This window comes from Nomascus leucogenys, chromosome 4 (genome assembly GCF_006542625.1).
Source record: "Nomascus leucogenys isolate Asia chromosome 4, Asia_NLE_v1, whole genome shotgun sequence".
Taxonomy (NCBI): Eukaryota; Metazoa; Chordata; class Mammalia; order Primates; family Hylobatidae; genus Nomascus; species Nomascus leucogenys.
In genome coordinates, this window is record NC_044384.1 from 89,457,706 (window position 1) to 89,466,405 (window position 8,700).

Consider the following 8,700-nt stretch of genomic DNA (forward strand, 5'->3'; position numbering starts at 1 on the left):
GGAAATCCCCAGCGGGGCTATGCACAGGGGAAGCAAGGTGCTGCTTTCCAGCCGGCCGAGAGCTATGACCTGCAGAGCTGCCTGGCAGCGGGACCAGGGCTAGTGTCAGGTCCAGGCCTCCAGGAGGCTCGCATCCACCCATGCAGACATCAGCTGCTGATGGCCAGCTAGGAGTGTGTTGGGAGAAGACTCGGTGGCTGAGCGTTGTGGAGAGAAGAGGAAGGGGCCCTGCGCTGGCGACCTTTTCATTTATTATGACCCTGCTTTTTTTTTCTTTAAGCAAAACCAAAATAATAACTCATTACTTTATTGATTATTTCTTCTTTCTATACATATTACCTGACCTTTGTCTTATTCTTGCAAATCCTCAACCATTTTAACTGGTAGCCCAGTATATAAACTTTAAGTTCTGGGATACATGTGCAGAACGTGCAGGTTTGTTACGTAGGTATGCAGGTGCATTGGTGGTTTGCTGCACCCATCAACTCATCATCTAAGTTTTAAGCCCTGCATGCATTAGGTATTTGTCCTAATGCTCTCCCTCCGCTTGCTCCCCACCCCCTGACAGGCCCTGGTGTGTGAGTGTCCATGTGTTCTCATTGTTCAGTTCCCGTTTATGAGTAAGAACATGCCGTGTTTGGTTTTCTGTTCCTGTGTTAGTTTGCTGAGAATAATGGTTTCCAGCTTCATCCATGTTCCTGCAAAGGACATGAACGCATTCTTTTTTTATGGCTGCATAGTATTCCATGGTGTATATGTGCCACATTTTCTTTATCCAGTCTATCACTGATAGGCATTTAGGTTGGTTCCAAGTCTTTGCTATTGTAAACAGTGCTGCAATAAACATACGTGTGCATGTGTCTTTATAGCAGAATGATTTATAATCCTTTGGGCATATACCCAGCTGTAGGAGTTTCCTGAGGCTGTTGTAACAAACCACCACCAACTGGAGGCCTTCAGCAGCAGAAATTTATTCCCTCACCATTAGGAGGCCAGAAGTCCAAAATCAAGGTGCCAATCAGGCCATGCTCCCTTGGAAGGATCTAGAGCAGAATCCTTCCTTGCCCCGTACAGTCCCTGGTGACTCCAGGTGTCCCTTGGCTGAGGCACATCCCCCCAATCTCTGCCTCTGTCTTTACCTGGCCTTCTCCTCTTCTCCCTGTGTCTCTCCTCTGTGTGTCCTTTACAATTGTCCCTGGATTTGGGGGTCCCTTGGATAATCCAGGGTGATCTCATCTCAAAATTCCTAATTACTCTATAAAAGCCTCATTTCAAATAAGTTCACAGTCACAGGTTCCGAGGTTAGGGCATAGGCACAGTTTTCTGGGGGTACCGCTCAGCCCACTGGTAAGCAACTCCTGGTCCGGTGACTCTTCCTCCTTGACAATGAAGACAGAAAGGGCTGAGGACCCTCTCTCTTCTATGCTGGCCCTGATGTCTGTGTATGGTTTGTTTTTGTTTTTGTTTTGTTTTGATTTTTAAGACAGAGTCTGGCTCTGTCGCCCAGGCTGGAGTGCAGTGGCACAATCTCGGCTCACTGCAAGCTCTACCTCCCCGGTTCATGTCATTCTCCTGCCTCAGCTTCCCGAGTAGCCAGGACTATAGGCACCCGCGACCACACCCGGCTAATTTTTTGTATTTTTAGTAGAGATGGGGTTTCACCTTGTTAGCCAGGATGGTCTCAATCTCCTGACCTCGTGATCCGCCAGCCTCGGCCACCCAAAGTGCTGGGATTACAGGCGTGAGCCACCGCGCCCGGCCTGTGTGTGGTTTTTGACATGCCTGCCTTTCTCTCCTGAGGCTGGGGCCACATCTCAGGCATGTCTGGGCACTCAACATCTCAGGCAGCAGCTGTGCCTGACTGTCACTCGATAAACGTGTGCAAGGAGCAAATAAATGATTTGTAGGGTTCCTTCCTCCCTCATCTGTCAGCCTTTAGTGCCATCCATCGTCCCTAACACAAAAGTCCCTGCCTTCAAGAAGTACACCCAGGTGGAAGTGCCTCTCGGAACTCCACCCTGAGAAATCCAGCTTGGGCGGCCGGGCCTGTTTTGCTCCTCCTGATTGAGATTTGCAGGCAGGGAAGGACAAGTGTGAGAGGGACCTGGGCAATGCTCAGTGGAGCAGGGTGGGTGGGGGTTTGGAATTGGGATCAGGAGCTTTTGGGAGCTGTGGAGAAAGAGAAGAAGTTGGATTTGGGAATAATTAATGTATAGGGGTGGTTGGAACAAATGGGCAAGATATGATTACAAATGGGGCTATGGAGGACCAAGCTCACCTTCTGAGGACACCACACGCAGAAAGCAAGCAGAGAAAGGAGAGGCAGGAGACCATCGGTGGGCAGAGGGAGGCCCAAGCATGAAGGTGGGTCACAGGTGCCAAGGAAGGACCCAGGTGGCCTAGTGGGAAAAGCAAAACCTTCAAGGGCAAGCCAGCATGGATGCAAACCCGCCTCTACTGCGTGACAGCTGAGGGGCCCCTGGGAGAGGAGCTCCCTGAACCTCAGCTTTGACTTCTGAAAAGGCTGCTTGAAGACATGAAATTCTATACCTGAAGCACCTCGTGGAACAGCTGCCAGGAAACCCGGTTTTCTCTGCTTGTTGAGTACTCACTAGGTGCTGGGCTCTGGGCAAGTAGTTTACCACGTAGTCATTTGACTCTCACATCAACCCCTGGGATGAGCACAATTACTGCCATTTGCAGCTGGGGAAACTGAGGCAGGCAAGAAACTTGTCTATGGTCACTCATCTTATTCCATGGTGGGGTCTTGAATTACAACCCAAGGAGAAAGCAGTGAACTGCTACTCCTGCTGCAAAGAAAAGGTGAGTGAGCATGAGGATTAAAACGTGACTGTTGTGACCAGGAACAGTGGCTCATACCTGTAATTCCAGCACTTTGGGAGTCTGAGGTAGGAGGGTTGTGTGAGGAATGGAGAAGTTCTTCTTCAAAGTTTCTTAAAACCATAAACAGCTTGTCATTTCTTTGCTCTATGCATATCTATATATGTTCCAATGCAGCTGCTCTGACTTGACCTGGCACGCCTGGACAAGGTTAAGCAAGACCCAGACCATAGTGCATGCCATTCCTTATTTGGAAACCCTCCTGACCCTCTCATGACTAGCTTCCTCTTTCCTTTGTCCTCTTTCCCCTTTGCCTATTTAGAAAAGTTTCAAGCTGTTAGCCAATCGGGTCAAGCTTAGAATGTGAGGTCCCATTCCGACCAATGGAAATAGGACACAGCCATAGGACAATTGCATCAGGTTACAAAGATTATAAACATCCCCATCTCCTTTGTTCAGGTGTGCTCTCATGGCAAGACTGCCAGTGAGCGGCACCCTTTCTGCAGAAAGTAAACTAGCCTTGCTGAGAGATCCTTTGTCTCGGTGTTGATTTTGCAGCACCAAGCACCCATTTCCAACAATTTGGTGGGCCATACAGGGACTCCGTTTCCCCTCTGGGACAGTCCTTGGTCCTCTCTTGTGGGGAGGCGCCCTGCCACCCTATTGCGGTGGCCCCCAGGGAGAGAACCAGGACTTACCTGGTGCAAGAAACACATTTGGATTCTCAGCAATGCAGGGGAGAAGGAGAGACTTTCAAAACCACAGGACCAGAAGACCTCATGCATGAGCCAAGGTAGGAAAAACCTCAGGGGAGCAGTAAAGTACTTCCTTGGTGGTCAGTTCTTGAAGGGAATGTGTGCATGAGTGAATGGTTTCAGTTAAGACAGAGTGAGTGTGAGAGGAGTGTGTATAACCTTCAGGAGAGAAAATAGAAGGGAGAAACATTATCTCCCAGGGAAAAAGCAATATAGGAGAAAAAATAGAAGAGAGAAAGGTTATCTCTTGGGGAAAAAGGATACAGGCAAGATATTTCTGGGGTAAGAAATTTAGCCTTAAAAAAAGCCATTAAGGACAGGACAGGCAAGACATCCCTGGTCTGGAGGATCTAGGGGATTGAGTCTGCTGGGAAAGATTTTCACCCAACATAGGGAATACTTCTAGTAAGCCTGGAACAGGAAGTAAGGCAGGCAACAAAGGAGGTGAGAGTGATCGAATCCCTCCTTATAGTCCTTTAGGACTCATGCTTAAACACTGGAAAGAGAACAAAAGGACCAAACATAAGAAAAATCAACTAATGATTAAGTACTGTTGTTTTCTTTGGACCCAAGAGCCTATCTTGAAACCTGCCATCTTCTGGCAGAAATATGGCTCAGATGAAGACCAGGTATGTCAACTTTTAATAATGTATGTTAATAACAAAAGTCCTGCATCCTCAATTATGCCCTATGCTGGCAGCAAGGGCCAGTTTCTCTTTATCCCTTGAAGGACTTAAAACAAGAAATAAATGCAGGCAAAAAGTCAGAAAGTATCCAGTAGGACCCTTTAAACCATCTTCCCCCTTTTCTAGTCCCACCTCCTCTTCCACAGGTGGTAGTCCCACCTCCCCTTCCGCAAGTGGTAGTCCCACCTCCCCTTCCGCAGGTGGTAGTCCTACCTCTCCTTCCGCAGGTGGTAGTCTCACCTCCCCCTCCACCTCAAGTGACTATTCTGATTCTGGAAACAGAAGTCCCTGAAGAGCATGATCACTGTCATTTCTCTTCAAAACAAGGACTCCAAAGAGCAATAGAACAATGCAGAAAGGATCTTCAGAATCTTCCCTTTCCTTGCACTTCCAAAGAGCCGGCTTTTCAGCTCTTTCCTCTAAAGGAAGTGCCACAAGGTGGGGGTGCAACTGGATTCGTAAATCCCCCCTTAACTGCTCCTGAAGTTCAGGGTCTAAAGAAAGAACTCAAGCCTCTGCTAGATGACCCAGAAGGAGTAGCAGAGCAAATTGATCAGTTTTTAGGTCCCCAACTATATGCCTGGACCAAATTAATGTCAATCCTGGGTATTCTCTCCTCAAAGGAAGAGTGAAACATGATTCACAGAGCTGCTATGGCAGCCTGAGAACGTGATCACCCTGCTGGCCAGATAATCTGGCAGCAGATACCAAATTCCCTGCTCAAGACGTGCAATGGGATAATAATAATGCAGCTCACTGGGAAAATATGGAAGATTTGTGTGAGCTAATCATAAGAAGGATTAAAGAGTCTGCAGCCAGACCACAAAACCTTACTAAGGCTTTTGATGTGCAGCAAGAGAAAGACGAAGGGCCCATGTGCTTTTTAGACAGGTTAAGAGAACAGATGAGAAGGTATACTGACTTAGATCCTGATAGTCCTCTAGGGCAAGGTATGTTAAAATTACATTTTGTTGTAAATAGTTGGCCAGATATTGCAAAAAAGTTACAAAACATAGAGGAGTTCAAGACCAGCCTGGCCAACATAGTGAAACCCGTCACTACTAAACGTACAAAAATTAGTCAGGCACGGTGGCTCGCACCTGGAATCCCAGCACTTGGGAGGCTTAGACACGACAATTGCTTGAGCCTGGGAGGCGGAGTTTGCAGTGAGCTGAGATTGTGCCACTGCACTCCACCCTGGGTGACAGAGCGAGACTCTGTCTCAAATAGAATAAAAAAAAATGTGACCATTGGATGAGGCAGTTCAGAGCCTGGTCGAAGGACACTGACTGCAGCAGCACGATCTGTGAAGACAGGTCAATCAAAGTAGATGCAGCTGCCTTGGAAAGGAGACTATGAAGCCATCTGAAGGCCACAGCTATGAATGAACAGCTGCACAGATTCCATGTGCTGTCAGAGAACAGAACTTAGAAGAAAAGGTGTAAGTCATAAAGAAGCCATCAGCAAATGTCAAGTTGAACAAAGAACTTTCTAAGCATCATAACTTGAGGGCCATGTCAGTGGAGAGGTTCTGGGAGCTTGGTGGGGACCTGATGGACAGGGTTCAGGCACTGAATAAGGTTTAAAGAAGGGGGACTCTCCATTGCCCTCCAGCCCTGAGACTCCATGAGGCTGTGATGCTTTGGGGCACACCCACCCCACCCCATGTGTGACAGTAGGGGTAGGGGATGCTGACCTCAGCTCCCCTAAATCACAAGCAACATTGGCAATCACATCACATTTCAATTTATCTGCAAAAAATAAATGGGTCTTGTGAGTGCTATTTGCCAGTTGCAAACAGGAGAGGGCAAGTAAATTAATGTTTTCTGTGAACTTTGACCCCTGGATCACAAAGCAAGGGTTTACCCCTCATCCCAATATTTACCCTTTTCACTCAATATTTCACATCTGGGTTCGTGTCATTGATTTTTTGCATGGGGATATTTATACATGTAATATTGGGATTGCAGATTTAAATTCACACACACAGCTATTTAGGCTGGGGGAAACCTGACCTCTAGACTCACACACATTTAAGTGATGGTTTAAATTGCCACATTTCATCCAGATGGCGGAACTATGTAGAAAGAACTAAATTGACTTTCATGAAAAGATGTGAGCTCAAATAACAACAGCAGCAAAATAATAGCAGTAGGTATTTGTGCAAGCACCACAGGGGCAGACACTTTTGTCCGTTTTGATAGCTGCTGTAATCCCCAGCATCTAGAACAAACCCTGGTGGGAAGGAGGTTCTTGGTGAAAATATGCTGAAAAAACAGTAATTCTGCTGTACTTCCTTCCCTATTAGTGGAGGATGTCAGAGGAAATTTTCTGTAACCTGCAATGTTTTCATTTCAAGAGGAAAGAACAGGGGACCTCTCCTCAAGTGCCTGGTTATTTTCCTGCTGTAGGTTAAACTCAGGTCTTTAATTTCTATTTTTAAAAATTTGCCAACACACCATCAGCAATAAGCATGCCTATTTACTTGGATTGTGGCTTCTAACTATCATTCTCCATGAAAAGGAACTAGGGCACCTCAGAGAAACGACTGATACCTGGGCTGAGGCAGGAAAAGCACAGGAGAGGCTGGAGCATCAGTGTGCATGAGAAAGCAGGGGTAAGCTCGATGGTCGTAAGAACACAGCAGAAGGATGCATGACAGACTTGCAATTCTGACCATGATGTAGTAACAAGGGTCAGACTTAATCTGTCCCTTCCCCAGCCTTAAGCAACAAACAGGCAAAATATAGGAAGCAGTGGCTTTGAAATGTGGGACAGCAGCCCTGAGGCAGCTCAGGGCTGATTCCTGAGAAGAGTGAAGCGAACAAGTTAAAGGCATGAAAATTGTCCAATCTTCCTTCCTAGAGGTAGTTTTCAGGCTGCAGCACAGGGAGAGGAGCTCAGGCAGCCAAGCAGTCTCACCGTATTGAAGATAAAAAGATTAGAGCTCAAGGAGCCCAAAAAGTTAAAGTGTGTGAATCAGAATACCCAAGAGGGGGATGTTGCATTCATGCATGTGTGTGTATGCATGCACACACACATACATATACACAGAGAGAGAGAGAGAGAGAGAAAGATTGAGAGATTGAGAGAGAGAGAGAGAAATCTACAGAGAGGTGCCCTTAAGTCTTTGGCTGAGTACTAATCTACATAAGCATGAGAGGAAACTACCCAGGGCTAGGGAAAGAACCACCAGAAGATAGTAGATCCAGCACTTCTGAGGGCTTACAGAGGGCTGGGAATAGCTCATGGTCTCACTAGCTGAAGTGAAAAGATCCACAGGGCATCACTGAGCAGGGTTCTCCGAAGAATATCATCAGGATTCAAGCCTTCTCTGGATCTGCCCTATCAAAGTGTAGGAGCAAACCTTGAATGGATTCAATGGATTCTAAGTAACTTAACTGCATGCTCATACAGATTCTAACACAAATTAAAGAACAACCAGCAACAAAATCTAGCACTCAACAACATAAAATTTTAATGTCTGGCGTTTAATAAAAAATTAGCAGTCAAGCAAAGAAGTGAGAGAATATGACACATAACTAAAAGAAAAAATAATCAATAGAAACAGATGCAGAAATGAGACAAATGATAAAATTAGAAGAAAAGAATATTAAAATGATTAAAAGTGTGCTGCATCTATTCAAGAAAGTAGAGGGAATCATGAAATAAGGAAAAGAATGAAAGCTATTTTTGAAAAAATCCAAATGGAACTCCTATGGTTGAAAACTACACAGAATGGGATTAACAACAGAGAGGGTACTGCAGAAAAAAGGATCAACAAAATTGAAGACACAGCAATAGAAACTCTTCAAAATAAAACACAAAGAGAAAAAACACTGGGAAAAATACACAGAACATCATAGATTTGTGGAACAATACCAAGTAGTCCACCATACATGTGCTAGAAGTCCAAGAAATGGAAGTGGGGTGCAGAAAAAAGTATTTGAAGAAAAAGTGATAAGAAATTTTCCATTGTTAATGAGAAGTATAAGCCCACAGATCTAAAAAGCTTAATACATTTCAATCAGAAGAAACATGAAGAAAACACACTAAGGCACATTATAATCAAACTGCTGAAAACAAGTAATAAAGAAAAAATATTAAAAGCAGTCAGAGAAAAAGGACATATTATGTAGAGGAACAAGAGTTTGGCATACTTCTCATCAAAGTATATGCTAGTCAGAAGACAATGGAACAATATCTTTAAAGTATGAAAGAAACAGAATGCCAACCTAGAATTCTATACTCAGCAAAAATATATTTCAAAAATAAAGGTGAAATAAAGACTTTTACAGAAGAATAAAAGCTGAGAAAATTCATTACTAGCAGACTTATACCACAAGAAATGATAAAGGAAGTTATTCAGGCAAAAGGAAAATGATAACAGATGAAATCGGGATATACACAAAAGGATG